The sequence below is a fragment of the Lethenteron reissneri genome, chromosome 35 (assembly GCF_015708825.2).
Source record: "Lethenteron reissneri isolate LAM-NWPU_2019-01 chromosome 35, ASM1570882v1, whole genome shotgun sequence".
In the NCBI taxonomy this organism is placed as follows: Eukaryota; Metazoa; Chordata; class Hyperoartia; order Petromyzontiformes; family Petromyzontidae; genus Lethenteron; species Lethenteron reissneri.
Window position 1 is genome coordinate 12,393,111 of NC_083813.1, and position 18,815 is coordinate 12,411,925.

Consider the following 18,815-nt stretch of genomic DNA (forward strand, 5'->3'; position numbering starts at 1 on the left):
CGCCCTACACGTGTTCTCTTCCTGCGAGGGGGGTGGGGGCAGGGGGGTGGGTCGAGAGAGAGGGGGTGGGGGCAGCGGGGGGTGGGGGCTGGGTGGTGTTGGGGGGGGGGGGCAGCCCCTGCCCTCATCAAGAGCCGTGAGTGTTTTTCATTGACTCCGTTGGGCATCTGTGACTATTGGACGTCTGTTAAAAAGAGCGTAATGGCTCATCGGATTCCTCCTCCTGCAGTATAAATAAAGATTCTGATTCTGACACCAAGACCGTGTAGCCGCCTCCGGCTTGCCCCTCCAACAACGACTGCGCAAACCATTCGTCCCACCGCTCCCCCCGCCCCTTCCTTACCCCCTTCACCCGCACCCGCTCCCGCCTCCCCGTGTGTCGCGGGGTGTGTTCCCCAGCCGACCCGGCCGTGACTCCCGCACGTGCAGCCCCCCCCCCCACCCCGGTCCGTCCCATCCCTCTGCTCCCCACCCCACACCGCCCCTGCCATCGCTTCCCTTCTCCGCCCCCCCCCCCCCTCTGCCCGCACGGCTGCGTGAGCGCGCGCGCGCTCGCATCACGGCATATCCCTCCCACGATACCCCCCCCCCACCACCTCAACCACCCCGCCCTCCCCCCACCAACTCCCCCCACTCCCTACCACCCACCCCATGAGGAATGTCGGAAGGGACGCCACCCTCGGAGGTCCCGGTAGCCAGGACCCACCGTTATTGGGAGCACGCGCACACACGTGCACACACGTGCACACACGTGCACACACGCGCACACACGCGCACACACGTGCACACACGTGCGCGTGTGCGCGTGTGCGCGTGTGTACGAGAACTCCACGTGGGTTTCAACAACAACACACGCACGCACAATCCATCCCGTGATATGTTTTATTCTTCCGTGGCACCCAGATTTTTTTATAATAAATATACAAAAATAAAACATTTAACTCATTGAGTAAACCCTACGGAGTCATTTGTTAGCAGCAGCAACAGCAGCAGCAGCGGCAGCAAACCGCTCGTGATGAGCCGTAACTGGCTCGCTAGCACGTGGTGGTGGTGGTGGGGGGGTTGTGGTGGGTCGCTGGGGGGGCCTTGGTGGGTGGTAGAGTCGGGGAGGGGGTGCAGAGGGTTGAGGTCGATGGAGAGAGGGTGGGGGGTCGATGTTTCTCTTACGGCGCACAGAACCTAATGAGGTAATGTCACGATCATAGTGACGATTATCATCATCACGATCACCATCATCACCACCACCATCATTATCACCACCATCATCATCACGATCATCATCATCACCACGCCGGTTTGGTAAATCGCAGGAGCGCATGGGTTGGTGGCTGATTTGGAGACCTCTTGATTATCATCATCATCATCCATGGATTGAGCATGGATGATGACGATGAGCAACACTCAGTAATGCACTTGGCCAACCATCCCGAGAAAGAGTATTGAGACTCTTTCACGGCGAGGCTTCCACTGGGCAAATAGACGGCATTATCCACTGCTGGATGAAGCTCAATATTTAAACTATTTTGAAGCTATTCTTGGTTCTTTCGGTAAAGTCACGTAGAAGGGAAATAATAAAATATTAAACATATAAAACAATACAATTCTCACGACGTTTCGACTGCTTGTGTTGCAATCGAAATGTCGTGAGAATTTTATTGTTTATATATTTATTATTTTTTAATTTCCCTTCGACGTGACTTTACCGAAAGAACCAAGAATATGAATCCCTGCAGCTACGAAAGCTTTAAATCTAAATATTTTAAATATATTTTCATTTTACCAGGTAAGGCCCACTGAGCTATATAGCTCTTTTTCAGAAGCGACATGGCGACAAACGAAGTGTCCGATCCTGTAGAAATGTATAGCAGCCGAATACTCTAAATCCACGTTGATTCTCAACAGTGGAAGGGAAAAACCCAGACGGGCGCAAAAACAATCCACGCAACCACGGGGAGAAAGAGAGAGAGAGACACGCAAACTCCAAACTATACAGCAGCAGGCGTCGTCAGGGTCGGGATGGAACCCACGACCTCCTGTGTACCGGGCGAGGTAGTTAACATCTCCTAGCCACCACTGGGACTGACGTCTCTGATGTGGAATCCGCTCGTTGGCTCCACGTGCTTCCTCCTCTTCCCGTCGTCGTCTCGGTGTCATTCCGAGCTCGCCACTCGCCACGCTTCTCTGAGAGTAAAATATGGTCACCCCCCCCTCTTTCCAGGGAATGAAACATTCCCACGGCATGTCAAGGCTTCTGTAGATGGCGTCTGCTGGAAGGGTTCATTCCCCCGGGGGGGGGGGGTTGTCTGCGCGCGGGGGGCTGTGATGTCACCACTCTCTCTAATTTATCTGTCTGCCGGGTCCGTTTGGCCGTGACATAGAACCCCACGTGTTGACCATCATGTGTGTGTGTGTCCTGTGTGTGTGTCCTGTGTGTGTGCTGTGTGTGTAATGTGTGTGTAATGTGTGTGTACTGTGTGTGGGCTGTGTGTGTACTGTGTGTGTCCTGTGTGTGTACTGTGTGTGTGCTGTGTGTGTAATGTGTGTGTACTGTGTGTGGGCTGTGTGTACTGTGTGTGTACTGTGTGTGTGCTGTGTGTGTCCTGTGTGTGTGCTGTGTGTGTAATGTGTGTACTGTGTGGGTGACGGTGTGTGTGCTGTGTTTGTGTGCTGTGTGTGTGCTGTGTGTGTCTGTTGTGTGTCCTGTGTTGTGTACGGTGTGTGTGTGTACTGTGTGTGTGCTGTGTGTGTAATGTGTGTGTACTGTGTGTGGGCTGTGTGTGTACTGTGTGTGTACTGTGTGTGTGCTGTGTGTGTGCTGTGTGTGTGCTGTGTGTGTAATGTGTGTACTGTGTGTGTGTACTGTGTGTGTGCTGTGTGTGTACTGTGTGTGTGTGCTGTGTGTGTGCTGTGTGTGTCCTGTGTGTGTAATGTGTGTGTACTGTGTGTGTACTGTGTGTGTGTGTACTGTGTGTGTGCACTGTGTGTGTGCTGTGTGTGTGTTGTGTGTGTATGCATTGTGTGTGTATGCATTGTGTGTGCGTGTGCGGGAGAGAGACGGCGGTAGTTGGTGCAGTGTTAGCGCACTGCCAGACGAAGCCCGGCAAACCCGAGTTAGATCCCTTGGCACGTCGGTCATCAGTTGCGACTGCAATATCTGATCATCCTCCTCCTCCTCTAGGTCGACTCAACCTTGTGAGTGACCGCGCCTCGCGCTGCGTGTAAACAAAAGCGGCATCGGCAGTAGCAGCATACGCCGTGGACAGAGACAAAGGCGGCTCTACGCTTTGGCGAGATGTTAATTACCTCTCCCGGTACACAGGAGGTCGTGGGTTCGATCCCGACCCTGACGCCTGCTGCTGTGTATTTGGAGTTGGCGTGTCTCTCTCTCCCGGTGGTCGCGTGGAATTTTTTATCGGGATCTTCTCGGTTTTTCCCTGCACATTTAGAATCAACATCACCACGCGCTTAGAGTATTCGGCTTCTACAAATGTCCACGCGATACGCCACTGTCGCTGAGCTAACAATTGTGGCCGGGTCGCTTCTGAAAACGAGCTACATAGCTCATTGGGACCAGACCTGGTACAACAATAAAAAAAACAATCTCTAAGTATAAAAAAGAGTTGAGCTCGCTCAGGACGCTTGAGCTCACGCCCCCGTGCCGGCTTCGTGACAGACTCACCGCCGACTGATCCAGGATAAGTGGCGAGAAGTTTGGCGTTGGCGTAAAAAAAACATTCCTGTAGCAAATGTCAAGCACGGGACTCCGTTATTTATAACGCAGCCGTGAGTCTATAATTACGCACTTCGTGGACAGTGCGTGGTAATGTTCTGTGAGTCGCGAGTTGGTCGGAACGCAATGTGAGAGGTGTGGCCGCACACATGGTGCGGTTTTTTGCTATGATGCATCCAAAGACAATGATCCCCCGTGTAGCCTCAACAGAGTTTTTGGGGGAAAATGCTGTGAGCGAGTCGCACTTATGAACGCCGGCACGGCACACGAGGGGTTGGGTGGCCAACACCACGCCCCGGCCGCCGCCTTTGTCTCCCCAGTGGCGATGTTTAAGGCTGAGTTGACCTCGGGGAGACCCAGAAGTTGTTCAGATATTCGGCAATGGTATTCGCCGTGACTAGGGTTCGAGCTCGGGTTGCCGTGTTCGGAGCTCAGCGCACTAACCACTGCACTATCACTCCCCGTATACATACACACTTACACATATATATACATACACACGTTCATTACATGCATCTACCTATTGACACCTTCAATAGTGATTCTAGATTTGAAGCTTTCGTGACTGCAAGGATTCATACTCTTAGGTTTTTTCGGTAAAGTCACGTAGGTAAAAAATAAAATTAAAAGTTTTTATTTGCATTATTACTTTTATTAACTTTTAATTTATTTTATTTCCATTATTACTTTTATTAACTTTTAATTTTATTTTTAAATAAAATATTTTATTTCCATTATTACTTTTATTAACTTTTAATTTTATTTTTTACCTACGTGACTTTACCGAAAAAACCTAAGAGTATTCAATAGTGATGTTTGTTGCTGACCGCTGAGCTTGGCTTTTCTGCCCTTTGTTGATGAAACCGTGATTTAACAAATTACACGTCTTCCCCACCCTCTCCGTCCGTCTCTGCCCATCTCCTGCCATCTCTCTCCCTGCCCTCTACCTCCCTCTGCCCCGTCTCCCTGCCACCTCTCACCATCTCCCTCCCTCCCGTTCTGCTCCTCTCTCGCTGCCACTCTCCCTGCCTCTCCGCACGCCGCGCAGCCCAGCGCTCGGCGCAGGAGTTGCCGCTGATCGAGAGTCAGAGCGCAGGAGAGCGGCTCCGTGTCGGGAGGCCACGAGCTACACCTCACGGGGCAGAACTTCATCCCCGAGTCGAGGGTCGTCTTCGTGGAGAAGGGACTCGGTGAGTCCCATTCGGTCACCATGGTCTCTGTCACCACCATCATCGTCGTCTTGATCTCATCATCACCGTCATCTTTATCTCATCATCATCGTCATCACCATCATCTTCATCTCATCATCATCGTCATCTTGATCTCATCACTGTCATCTTTATCTCATCATCGTCATCACCATCATCTTCATCTCATCATCACCATCATTTTTATCTCATCATCATCACCATCATCTTCATATTATCACCATCATAATCTTCATCTCATCACCATCATCATCATTTTCATCTTATTGTCATCTTCACCTCATCACCATCATCGCATTCGATCCGCGAATTTCTGCGACGAAGGGACTACCCCTCGTGACCTAACTCAGCGAGCCACATAACCACGCGCGTGTCCACGCGGGTAGCCTACAAGTACAGTACAACAGTGAGGTTGGTCTCGGGCGGATTGCATGACTGCTGCGCAGTTCTGGCAGCGGGAAGGGGGCGATGGCGAGGCGGGTGAGCGCTAGCGGCGGGCAAGAACGGAAACTAAATACACGATGACTTCTTTCATTTTCGGTTGCAGATCGTGTAAAGCAGTGGTTCTTTACTGCAGCCTTGCACCCCTTCGGTTCCCAATCGTAAAAAAAACCATGTACAATGTTAATACATATATAGAGGTGTGATGAAACAAAGTAGTTGTATTTAACACGTAGGCTTTCGCGACCAAAATTATTCATAATATAGGTTTTTTTTCTGACCCAAAAAACCAATATTAAGAAAGTCGTTGTACTTAGGCGCCCCGTACTTAATTTGTGTTTTCGATTATTGACCTTCTAAAGAAATCTGGCCACGTCTCGCACCCTCCCCAGGGGATGCGAGATGCACCCCAGGTTCACAACAGCCTCGTGGACATCAACCAGCACACCGGTTGGGTTGGAGACTGGTGTTCATTTAGGGGGCAGCCCCCCTTAAACGTGCTTAGTATCATCACCGACGCGCACTCTCTCGCCTCACGGGGGTCTCCCATTCACCCCCCCCCTCCCACCTTCCTCTCACTACCCCGCCCTCCACTCTACCTCCTCCTTCACACCCCCCACCACCACCACCGCACTCCCCCGGCAAGCACCGGGCACTCAGAGTCACGGCGAGGCCAAAAACAGCAGCGCGCACAGCCAGGCGGGGCCTCTGAGTCAGACAGAAAGGAATTCCCTCATGGTCGGTGTTTGGGAGGATGGAGGGGAGGTGCGGGGATGTGGGGGGAGGGGAGGGAGGGGAGGGAGGTGATCGTGACTCCGGGTAGGAGATGGTCGTGGACTCGCGATGTTCATGGCGTGGAAAGGTAGCGAGCGACAGAAATAGAGAGAGAGACTTTTTTGACTTGTTTAAACAACTTTTATTGCCGCCAGCAGCAACAGCACTGGAGGCGATTCCAATACGAAATACACAAAGTCACCAGCAAACAAATAAACGCTACAAATCCACGCGCTGTGGCGCTAAATGCAGCGCGCACAACACGAAAGAAAAGTCACGTGGTGGTGGTGGTCATCGCGCACGCCACGGTGACGAGCGAGCGCTTCAGAAGGTGAACACGAGGGTGCCGTCCACGCTGGTACAGAGAGGGGCTTTTCCGGCTCCCCAGCGTTCGAAGAAGACGCGCACATCACCGACATGTGTGTGGTACGCGTGCTCCAGCCGGAGCCGCGCCTTGAGCAGACCCCTGACCACTGGAAGCACAGAGCAGCCGTCAGTGTCACCTTGCAGCATCTTTTTCCTCGTTCTGTGCACCGCCATCTTCACCTGAGCACAGGCGAAGTTGGCGAGGTCATAGCGCTTGTTAGCCAGGTAAGGCACCACCCCACATACGAAGCTGCTGTTGTAGAAGGGCACCCCCAGTTCCCTGATAGTGACACAGAGAGATGTATTCGCGTTTGTGCTGCGTGTGTCCACGGTGTTAGCACGGTTGGCTGCGTACGGTGCGAAAGAAGTTCAACATACGCACGCACGTGTTTCCTGGATGCGCCACGTGGTTGTTCGGCGAGAAGCACGACGTTTCCACTTCGATGTCTCTGCCTCTTGCCAGCAGGGGCGTGGCGCGTTGCGCAGATGCCAGTTGCCTTTGCTTGGTGACGCTGTTGGCAGGATCCGAAATATGCCTTCACAGCGGACGGAATCCGATGGTCTATGAAGCTCTTTTATTTCACAGACGTCCAGTACGTCCAGGAGACAGGAGCACTCCCTGCTCACCACCGGTACCCGTTCAGCCTCGAACATTTTTGGATGATGGAACTGAGCGTCATTTTGAAGGGGGGGGGGGGGGGTTGTCGTCAAAGCAGCATTGACCGTAGTGAAGTCAATGTATATCGACCACAGAGTAAACCCATCGAGAGCCAATGATATTCATAGATATATATACACGCTGATGGAGACTCGTAGAGATACATAGAGACACACAGAAACCCATAGAGATAGATAGAGACCCATAGAGATTCATATATATATATACACACACAGATACAGTGAGGGGACAAAAGTATTTGATCCCCTGCTGATTTTGTATGTTTTCCCACTGACAAAGAAATGATCAGTCTATAATGTTAATGGTATGTTTATTTGAACAGTGAGAGACAGAATAACAACAACAAAATCCATAAAAACGCATTGTCAAAAATGTTATAAATTGATTTGCATTTTAATGAGGGAAATCAGTATTTGACCCCCTCTCAATCAGAAAGATGTCTGGCTCCCAGGTGTCTTTTATACAGGTAACGAGCCGAGATTAGGAGCACACTCTTAAAGGGAGTGCTCCTAATCTCAGCTTTTTACCTGTATGAAAGACACCTGTTCACAGAAGCAATCAATCAATAAGATTCCAAACTCTCCACCATGGCCAAGACCAAAGAGCTCTCCGAGGATATAATGTTAGTCTATGGGCAATGCTAAGTCTATGGGCAATGCTAAGTCTATGGGCAATGTTAGTCTATGGGCAATGATAAGTCTATTGGCAATGTTAGTCTATGTGCAATTCTAGTCTATGGGTAATGCTAGTCTATGGCCAATGTAAGTCTATAGGCAATGTTAGTCTATGGGCAGTGTTAGTCTATGGGCAATGCTAAGTCTATGGGCAATGTTAGTCTATGGGCAATGATAAGCCTATGGGAAATGTTTGTCTATGGGTAATGCTAGTCTATGGCCAATGCTAGTCTATGTGCAATTCTAGTCTATGGGTAATGCTAGTCTATGGCCAATGTTAGTCTATAGGCAATGTTAGTCTATGGGAAATGTTAAGTATATGGACAATTCTAGCCTATGGACAATTTCACTCTACGGGCGATGCTAAGTCTATGGCCAATGTTAGTCTTTGTGCCAACAAGTAATCCCACTGTGGTCTGGACTCCTTCCACTCCGCGAACTCTCTCTCTCTCTGTGTGTGTGTGCTGAAGCTCTCTCGTCGTGGCGAGCAGCGAGCATCGATAGCTCCTGAGCCACGGCGCCGCTGCTGCCGCTGCCGTCGTAACGAGATGGGGGGGGCAGGGGCGGGGTCACTCTCGCCGACAGGAGGACATTTGAAACCACTGTGGGGTTTGACAGCAGCACGATGATGATGACGATGGCGATGATGACGCGTTCGCTCTTTGCAGATTGTCGGGTGCCACACGTGGGGGGGGGGGGGGGCACTCAAGGCCACCAGGGGCCGCTAGTGGCCCGCGGGCCTTGCCTTGACGAAGGCCGGCGTCGCGTGTGCACCGTGCAGGCGAACTGCGGTCACGACGGACGCAGTTCGGTTTGGGGAGTGGTGGGGTTGGTGGAGTTGCCGTGGCGGTGATGTCGGGTTGAGGGTTGGTGTCGCGGTAAGAGGTTGTGGTGGTTGTGGTGGTTGTGGTGGTTGTGGTGGTGTGGTACGTGTTGTTGTTCGGACGGGGAGAGTGGCATGAGGCTCTTGTTGGCGGTATTGGGGAGCGGTAGTGCAGCAGTGAGCGACGATTATTTGAAGCGGTCCTGGGCCTCCCCTAGGTAGATTCAGCCTCAAATGACTACCTGGTGCGGTGTGTAAACATCGTCACTGGGGAGACAAAGGCGGCCGGGTGTGGTGCTGGCCACCCACCCCCTCTCGTGCCGTTCCGGCCTTCATAAGAAGTGCCTGTTGCTATAAACTTCCACACGACGATCAGGCACTTTCGTTGAGCCATCACGTGTGTCCATAGCTCAGAGGCACTTACCTGGTACAATTAAAACAATAGTTTAGTTGGAGAGTCGGGAGGAGAGGGAGAGACATACGGATGAGAGAGCCAGGAGAGTGGAGCGAGAGAGAGTGGGGTGGGTGGGGGGGAGGAGATAAGGAGACGAGACAGCAAAGGGAGAGATAATATCGTGGGGTGATCAAGGGAGAGTGATTATCGAGTGCGGGGAGAGGGAGATATAGGAGATAGGTGAGATTGTGACTAAGTGTGAGAGAGAGTGGGGAGAGACAAAGCAGACAGAGAGGTGGGGGGGAGAGTGGGGGGGCGTAGAGTGAGGGGGGGGCGGGGGGGCACGTGTTCATTCCCCCCAAGGAAACGCGTCCGGATAGAGATAGGGGGGCGACTTGCCACAACGAGGTGGAAACCTGGGGGGGGGAGGCAAGCTTTGGGGGGGGGCACGCGGGAAGGGGGTGGAGGAAGTGGGAGGGGGCGGTGGTGGGGAGGGGAGGGGAGGGAGGGGAAGAGGAAGCGGAAAGGAGAGTGAGTGATGAGAGATTAGAGAGTGAATGATGGTGAGTGTGAGTGATGAGTGAGAGAGAGTGAATGATGTAGAGAGAGAGTGAGCGATGGTGAGTGTGAGTGATGAGTGAGAGAGAGTGAATGATGGTGAGTGTGAGCGATGGTGAGTGTGAGTGATGAGTGAGAGAGAGTGAGCGATGGTGAGTGTGAGTGATGAGTGAGAGAGAGTGAATGATGGTGAGTGTGAGCAATGGTGAGTGTGAGTGATGAGTGAGAGAGAGTGAATGATGGTGAGTGTGAGTGATGAGTGAGAGAGAGTGAGCGATGGTGAGTGTGAGTGATGAGTGAGAGAGAGTGAGCGATGGTGAGTGTGAGTGATGAGTGAGAGAGAGTGAATGATGGTGAGTGTGAGCGATGAGTGAGAGAGAGTGAATGATGGTGAGTGTGAGCGATGAGTGAGAGAGAGTGAATGATGGTGAGTGTGAGTGATGAGTGAGAGAGAGTGAATGATGGTGAGTGTGAGCGATGGTGAGTGTGAGTGGTGGAGCGAGAGAGAGTGAATGCTGGTGAGTGTGAGTGATGAGTGAGAGAGAGTGAATGATGTAGAGAGAGAGTGAGCGATGGTGAGTGTGAGTGATGAGTGAGAGAGAGTGAATGATGGTGAGTGTGAGCGATGAGTGAGAGAGAGTGAATGATGGTGAGTGTGAGCGATGGTGAGTGTGAGTGATGAGTGAGAGAGAGTGAATGATGGTGAGTGATGGGGTGAGAGTGAGTGTTGGAGAGTGGTGTGAGTGATGGAGGGAGAGAGAGTGAATGATGGTGAGTGTGAGTGATGGAGTGAGAGAGAGTGAATGATGGTGAGTGTGAGAGAGTGAATGATGGTAAGTGTGAGTGATGAGTGAGAGTGAGTGATGGTGAGAGTGAGCGATGGAGATCGAGAGCCCACAAAATGAGAGGAGAGAATGTGAGAGAGTGAGTGACGGAGGGTGTGAGTGATGGAGGGAGAGAGGGGTGAGAGAGAGTGTGAGTGATGGAGTGAGAGTCATGGAGTGTGAGAGAGGGGTGAGAGGGAGAGTGAATGATGGTGAGTGTGAGAGTGAATGATGGTGAGTGTGAGTGATGGGGTGAGAGAGAGTGTTGGAGAGAGTGAGAGGAGTGGGAGAGAGAGAGTGAGTGATGGCGAGCGGTAGTGTAGCTACGAACCCCGGCGATCCGGGTTCGATTCCCGCTCACGGTGGTGGTTGTGGTGGTGGTTGTGGTGGTGGTGGTGGTGGTTGTGGTGGTGGTGAGGTTGGTGTCGTGGTTTGGATGGGGAGAGTGGAATGAGGCTTGCGATAGCAGAAAGGGGAGCGGTAGTGTAGTGGTTAGCGCGCTGCGCTACGAACCCGGCGACCCGAGTTCGAATCCCGCTCACGGCCAACACCAGTGACGATTATCTGAACCGGTTCCGGGCCTCCCTTAGGTCGACTCAGACTCAAATGAGTACGTGGTGCAGTGTGTAAACATCGCCACTAGGGAGACAAAGGCGGCCGTGCGTGGTGCTGGTCAAGAGCTCCCTTGTGCACCGTGCCAGCCCTTTCATAGGCGCTACTCGCTGACGGTGTGTTCAGGCTATACGGGGGATATTTGTCTTTGATGGAGAGTGTGGGTGACGGCGTGTGCGAGTGTGAGTGATGCAGAGAGTCAGCGAGAGGGAGAGTCAGTGATGGAGAGAGTGTGAGGGTGAGAGAGCGCGTGGGGGGGGGGGGGGTACATATGGTAGACCTCCTGTTTATAGTCAGAGATAATGTGTGAGAGAGAGAGGCAAATACGCAGTGAACGAGGGGAACTGGGGAGAGAGTGACCGATCGAGAGATTAAGAGTGCAAGAGCGATTCCGAAAGTGAGAGAGTAAGACAGAGATGGTGTGAGAGTGTAAGGGTGGGTGAGCAGAGTGGCGTACGATAGAGAGAGAGAGAGATGGGGAGCCACAGAGACGCATACAAAGACAAAGATCCCCCCCCCCGTATAGTATCAACAGACTGTTGGGGCAAGCGCTGTTAGCGAGCAGCACCTATTAATGCCGGCACACAAGGGAGCTCTTGGCCAGCACCACCACCGGCCGCCTTTGTCTCCCTGGTGGCGAGCACAGACACGCGGACAGACACGCGCAGGTTTCGCTGTCTCGAGACTGAAATTTAGGCGTAACCCGCGAGACCGCACGGAGCGAGGGAGGCGGAGAAGACTGGATGGAGTTGGTGAGAGTGGAGTAGGGGAGAGTAAGGCAGAAGTGAAATCAGAGCAAGGGAGAGGAGTGGAGAGTGGGTGAGAGCGGAGTCGGGGAGAGTAGCGGAGCTGGGATGAGAAAAAAAGACTCCGCAAGCTCCCAGGGAACCTGCAGACCGCCACGCAGCCAAGCGCTCTCTCCCTGCGGCTCTCTTTATCCCTGTGCTCTCTCTCCCTGTGCACTCTCTCCCTGTGCTCTCTCTCTCCCTGTGCACTCTCTCCCTGTGCTCTCTCTCTCCCTGTGCACTCTCTCTCCCTGCGGCTCTCTTTATCCCTGTGCTCTCTCCCTGTGCTCTCTCTCCCTGCGCACTCTCTCTCCCTGTGCACTCTCCCTGCGCACTCTCCCTGCGTCTCTCTTTATTCTTGTGCTCTCTCTCCCTGTGCTCTCTCTCCCTGTGCTCTCTCTCCCTGTGCACTCTCCCTGCGCACTCTCCCTGCGGCTCTCTTTATCCTTGTGCTCTCTCTCCCTGTGCTCTCTCTCCCTGTGCACTCTCTCTCCCTGTGCACTCTCTCTCCCTGTGCTCTCTCTCCCTGTGGCTCTCTCTCTCTCCCTGTGCACTCTCTCCCGGTGCGGCAGCTCAACCAGCGAGCAAGTTTCTGAAATCCCTCCACACCCCCCTCATTGGCACCGCTGGTTAGCAGTGGTTGCACCACGGCTACGTGGATCGGGTTGGGTCAAGTGTGGCCACTCCGCCCTCTGACTTCCAAGAGGTCCGGCAAGCTCGGAGGAGTAGGCCCAAGATCCCTCGCTAGGAGCCTATATCGGGCTCCCTCCAGTGGAGGGGCGTGCATGGGCAATTGCAGTGCTGTGTCTCTACCTAAGATTGAAGGGAGGTAGGTAGAGGGTGGGTGAGTGTGTGTGTGTGTGAGTGGGGTAGGTGGGTGGGTGGGTGGGTGGGTGAGGGGGTGGGTGGGTAGGTAGGTGAGGGTGTAGGTGGGTGGGTGGGTGAGGGGGTTGGGTGAGTGGGTGAGGGGGGTAGGTGAGTGGGTGAGTGAGGGGGGTTGGTGAAGGGGTGGGTGACGGGAGTAGGTGAGTCGGTGGGTGAGGTAGGTGAATAAGTGGTGGGGGATGACATGAGTCTGATTTCCCTCATCTCTTTTCACGGGGGCCTGACATGCGACTCGCAAGACGAAGGCGGCCGGGCGTGGTGCTGGCCACCCACCCCCTCGTGTGCCGTGCCAGCCTTCATAGGTGCTACTACTCGCTAACACCAGTCTGTTCAAAGCTATACGGAAGATCTTCGTCTTCGTCTTCCGTACGGCTCCTGCTGCTGCTGTAGATTCAGAACAACGACCGCAATGTCACATGCAGCTGGTGGTCTAGTCAGGAACAGCGGAGTTTGTTACATCGCTTTCGATGTCTTCCTCGTATTTGTTGATCGGACATTGCGTCGTAACTACGTTGTTACGGTCTGTTCTGGATGACCACAGCGGCACCACTACGACTGGAGAGGTTTTTATTGTTCCCATTTTGTGAATGAGGGTATCCGCATCTACTGCCACGGTTTGTGCAGTGGATGTGGTTGAAGGGTGGACCGTGAGCTACGTGGAAGATCAAACCCCGGGATATCTTCGTCTTTGTCGGTGCACGGGAGAGAGACTGAGAGAATGAGGCCTGGCTTCTTCCGAACAAAAATACTCTGTGAACTCTCCAGCAATAAACACACGTGCACTGTGTGTTGCATTGTTCACGTGGCGCCGGGGGGTCGCGGGGGCTCGGTGGGGAGGGGGGGGGCTGGTTGGGGGGGGGGCATCTAATGCGTAACCGGACGAAGCATTGTCTAAAAATCTAAAAAGACTTTTAATTTGAAATGGACGTGAGGAGTGGGTGGGGTGGGGGGCAGCTTATATAGGGAAAGGTTAGAGGGAGGGAACTCACATCTTCTTGGCTCCAAATAAAATTTCCCATCGACCAACGACTCCCATCACGTCCAGTCCTCTGCCTCGATTCCTCGCGTGATGTTCCACAACTCCCTCCCTCCCTCCCCCCTCGTGTCACCCTCTCGCCTTTCATCCCCGCTATTCACGCCCATCCGTGCACCCCTCTCCTCCAGATCGTCCCTCTCCTCTCTCCCCTCCTCTCCCTTAACCCCATCCCTCCTTCTCCGACATGCCTCTCCTCCCTACCTCGCCGCATTCTTAAATATTTTTAAAATCATTCCTCTCGCTGCCTTTCTATCCATTGCCCCGTCTATCATCCTTCCTTTCTCTCTCTGTAACCTCTCATCCCTGCCTCTCCTCCCTCTATCTCTCTCCCCTCTCCTCCCTCCCTCTCTACCCCTCTGCTCCCTCCGTTATCCCTGGGCCATCCCCGTTAGGCTCACCGCAGCCAAAACACACGAGGTGCTCTTGATCCCCGCTTCCACGTTGGAGAAGGAGGAGGTGGAGGTTTGTGGAGGTGGAAGAGAGGGGGAGTGTGGGAGGGGTTGGTGTGAGTTAGTGTGTGTATGTGAGTGTGTGTATGTGAGTGTGTGTTTTGTCTTTTGCGGGCGTGGTGCTGGCCACCCACCCCCTCGTATGCCGTGTCGGCCTTCATAGGTGCTCGCTAACAGAACTTGACCCAACAGTCTGTTAAGGCTATACGGAGGATCTTTGCATTTGTAGATTGAGGTGTAGTGTAGTGGTGAGCGCGTTGCGCTCCGAACCCGGCGAACCGAGTTCGATTCACGCTCACGGCTAACATCAGTAACAAATAGCTGAACCGGTTCTGGGCTTCTCCTAGGTCCACTCAGCCTCAAATCAGTACCTGGTGCGGTGTGTAAAAAAATCGCCACTAGGGAGACAAAGGCGGTCTGGCGTGGTGCTGGCCAAGAGTCTGTTCAACGCTCCATGTGGAATCTTTGCCTTCTCGAGTGTGTGGGAGCAGTGGTGCAGTGTTAGGCGCACCGCGCCACGAACCCGGCCAACCAAGTCCCATTCCAGCTCACGACCGATCACAGTGACGGATAAACTGGGCCTCCGCTAGGTCGACTCAGCCTCAAACGAGTATCTGGTGCGGTGTCTCAACATCAGCACTGGGCACACGAAGGCAGTCAGGCGGGGAAGGGCGATGGTCGTGGTCTGTGGCCACCAAGCGCCTCGTGTCCCGTGCCGGCCTTCGTCCGGGCTCCTTCCAAGTGCTCGTGGTGTTACCGCCTTCCTCGGGTCGACAAACACTCGATCGTCGCTGTGCGTTGCTGGCCGCTTGGCGTTGCCGAGCCTGCTCTCGGCAAACACGAGGGTGTTTTTTGTTTTGTTAAGGGCCTACACGGGGGTGGGGGGTGGGGGGTGGGGGGTCTCAATGCCCTTTTGTGCGATTGCGGTGCCAAAAATCAACGACGTGGCCCGGACAGATAAAGCGGAGCAGGAAGGCGAGACCCGTGCCGCCGAACCCCACAGCTGCGGGGAGGGGCCGGGGGGGGGGGAATGTGGCGGGGGGGGGTGTTATAAATAAATATATAACTATGCCACAGAAAGAATCGGACGCATCCAGGTCACGACTTTCCAGCTGCTCGCGAGGCGTGAGGATGCGGCGCGTGGGAAACTCGCGCGGTGCGCTCCTGGCCCGAGCCGGCGGGCGAGAGGGCTGCGCATGGGAAGGAATCCGCGCGCGTGAGTGGCGATGGGGGGTGGGGGGGGGGTCACTTGTCGATGTTGCTGACGCGGGGCCCTGGCAGGTTAGCGCGGCCGATTGTTGTTGTTGTCGTGGCAGAGGTGCGCTGTTCGAATCCGGTAGGCCGCCCCGGTTAATACTGCGGTGCCCGTGGTACAGCTGTGTTCCTGAAGAACACCGCGTCATGGAAAAAATCCGTCATAATAAATAATAATATAATTATGGGTGAAGCACAGTCCGCGATAACGCGAGAGTTGCGTACGCAGGCCGAACAAAGGCTGCTGCGCGTGGGTAGCATCGAGAAGCATCCAGCAGCATCCCGCCTTGCGTGATGCTGCTACGCGCGCCGTGCGACCGCTTATCGCTGCTGGCAGTGCAACGTAGTTCTGTTCACTCAATTGCGTTATATCCAATTCGCATACACACACATACATACACACACACATACACACACACATACACACACACATACACACATACATACACACGCACATACACACATACATACACACACATACACACACACACAACACACAACAACAACAACCGCCATTCGCCACTAAGTGGCGGTGACGTCACCACGACGCTTGTGCCAGGCCAAGTGCACCTTGAGGCCACGTTAAGTGTCGAACGCCCGCTGGCAGGAAGTCACGGGGCAGACCCAGGTGCCACGGGTCGACTGACCGAGATGACCGAGATGACTGGCTGATGCGCCACCTGTGCCCCCTACTGTACCAACTTGCTGTGCTTTAGCCACCCGGCGCTCCGCTCGTTGTTGTGAGCGTCGCTCCTCCGCCCTCCGTTGTTGTTGGAGGGCGACTGCCTCCAACTGCCCAGTAGCGTCCTTCACGAGCCTCCTCCACAGAGGCCGATCTTGACACCGCTGGTACCAGTCATCAGCAAGTCCACTCAGCTCCACGTCCTCCTGTACCACATCACTCCATCTCTTCTCTAGCCCGTGCCGCGCCCGTTTAGCCCCCTCGATCCGTTCGAACAAAAGCTGTTTAGGCATGCGGTGGCTGGGCATTCGGGCTACATGACCCAGCCAACGCAGCCTTGCCTGCCGGAGGAGCTCACTGATGGGACTTTGCCCAGATCTTTCAAGGACTTGTGAGCTCCTCACACAATCCAGCCTGGTTAAACCCAGGATGGATCGTAGGCAGGCCAGCCTAAATGTTTCCAACCGGCAAAGATGCTCCATTAGGGGGGTCCACATTTCGCAAGCGTAGAGAAGGCACGCTCCAGCTTCAGCAGCAGCGTCTCCAACTCCTCCTCTGAGTGAGCAGCAATTACCAGATCATCGGCATACATAACGTGGTTGAGCAATAGGGAGCCATCCCTTGACCGCACCCGGGCATCGATCAGCATCCCATTGTATCTGTACCAAATGGAAATTCTTCCGGTACAGCTATTGAAGGCTTCACGAACTACGTGGTCAAAATATATGTTGAATAATGTTGGAGCCAGAGGACATCCCTGTCGCACCCCAAGGTGTACAGGGAATGGCTCTGACTCCCGGCCACACACACACACACGACCACCCGACATTGGCAAACCAAGCCGCACTGTCAGATGGCGAGGCGACCTCACGCGCACATCTCGCGTGAAGCGCGGCGCGACGGGCTGCGGAAGCCTCCTACGACACCGCGACCCCCGCTGCCTGCTGGCCACCTAGCGGCATGCAAATCAGCTGGAAGCTTCCCTAGATCACGTGACTCGTGTGTGCCCCCCCTCTCCCTTCACCCGCCACTCCAACTCTCTTACCTCCGATTAGCGCGGTTGGCTACGTACGGCGCGAAAGAAGTTCAACATTCACAAGCTCTTAAGCCCCTCCCCGTGTCCCCCTGTCAAGGCAGAAGCTGCCCACCCGTGCAGCTCACCGCTGCTCGGCTCCAGTGTCCTCCTCCCTCTTACCCCCCCCCCCCCCTCGTTGCTGCTCACCTTGATCTGTGTGCCCTGCCCTAAGGCATGGGGGGGTCAGTGGGTGCTGGGTGGACGAACAGCCGAAAAGAGTAGTGAACACGCAGCCTCCCACGTGTTGACACGTACAGCTTAGCATTACCACTGTTGTTGTTGCTGATGCTGCTGCTGTGTCCAGTTTGTTATTCCTTCCTCCGCACCTCACCATTAGTACGGTCGGCTACGCGCGGCAGAAGTTCAACGCACACACGTACATGCAAGTAGGGGGAGATGCGAGGGGGGGGAAATTGGCATTCGATTAAAGGGGGAGTAGTGGGGGGCGGGGTGGAGGGGACCATGAATTTACAAGCAACTCGCTGGAGGTAGCAGACAGAAGCAGTATCGGTTCCATCCCCAGTCGCTGCGCGAATTCCTGAGTTGCAATTTTTATTTAATTCTTTGCATTGTGTTGGCTCGCGCGAGAGAGAGAGAGAGGACGGCCCATCAGCCACCGGCGAATAACACCGCCGGATTTACACGCGCGAATGCATGAGCCGTACAAATTACATTACGATTTTTTTCAAAATTATGATTTATTTATTATCTCGAGGGGGGGGGGCAGTGCAAAAGTAGCACACGCGTATGCTACTTTTACTACGAGGATAATCCAGATTATCCAAGTAGCACTGTCAAGGGCCCCGCGCTAAATGCTTTCATGCTATCAATTCCAGTTCAGTGATTCTGCACTTGCCCTATTGCTATAGTACTATACCGCCTTCAACTTTTATGAACGACTGGGTGTTTAAGGTTAGACATTTGTCGTATTATCCGGCTGCATAGCAAATGAAAAATACAATTATTTTACTGTGCAAGTAAAAAATGTGTGTTTTAATATTTACGTGTTTCTTTTTTAGGGCCCCTTTATAACATATGCTACAGGCCCTGCACTACCTTAGTCCGACACTGCGGGGGGGGGGGGTATTTTATGCCAGCTTAGAGATTATCTGCACGGGTGTGTTCGGGCTTCGTGTGGTATCCGGCGACTCGAGCCGGATCGCAGGAAGCGATGTGATGTGACGCGGCTCTCTCGCCTCTCCGGCATCCAGACCCACGTGCGCGCGCGGAGTGTGTACACCGGCGTACGTGTACACACATACAAAAGCAAAGATTACTCGTATATAGCCTTTTCAGACTGTTGGGGCAAGTGCTGTGAGCGAGGGCGGCAACACACACGAGGGGGTAGGTGGCCAAGACCACGCCCGGGCACCTTTTGTCTCCCTAGTGCCGATGTTTTTACACACCGCACCAGGTACTCATTTGAGGCTGAGTCGACCTAGAGGTGGAGGCCCAGGACCGGTTCAGATAATCGTCACTGGTGTTGGCCCTGAGAGGGAATCGAACCCGGGTCGCCAGGATCGTAGCGCAGCGCGCTAACCCCTACGCTACCGCTCCCCACACACA

The 18,815-nt window shown here is 53.9% G+C and overlaps 1 pseudogene; it reads left to right on the forward strand.

Annotated features, from left to right (window-relative positions):
* The window catches only part of LOC133350754 (nuclear factor of activated T-cells, cytoplasmic 3-like), a 60,733-nt pseudogene that overhangs the window by 13,797 nt on the left and 28,121 nt on the right, over nt 1-18,815 (forward strand).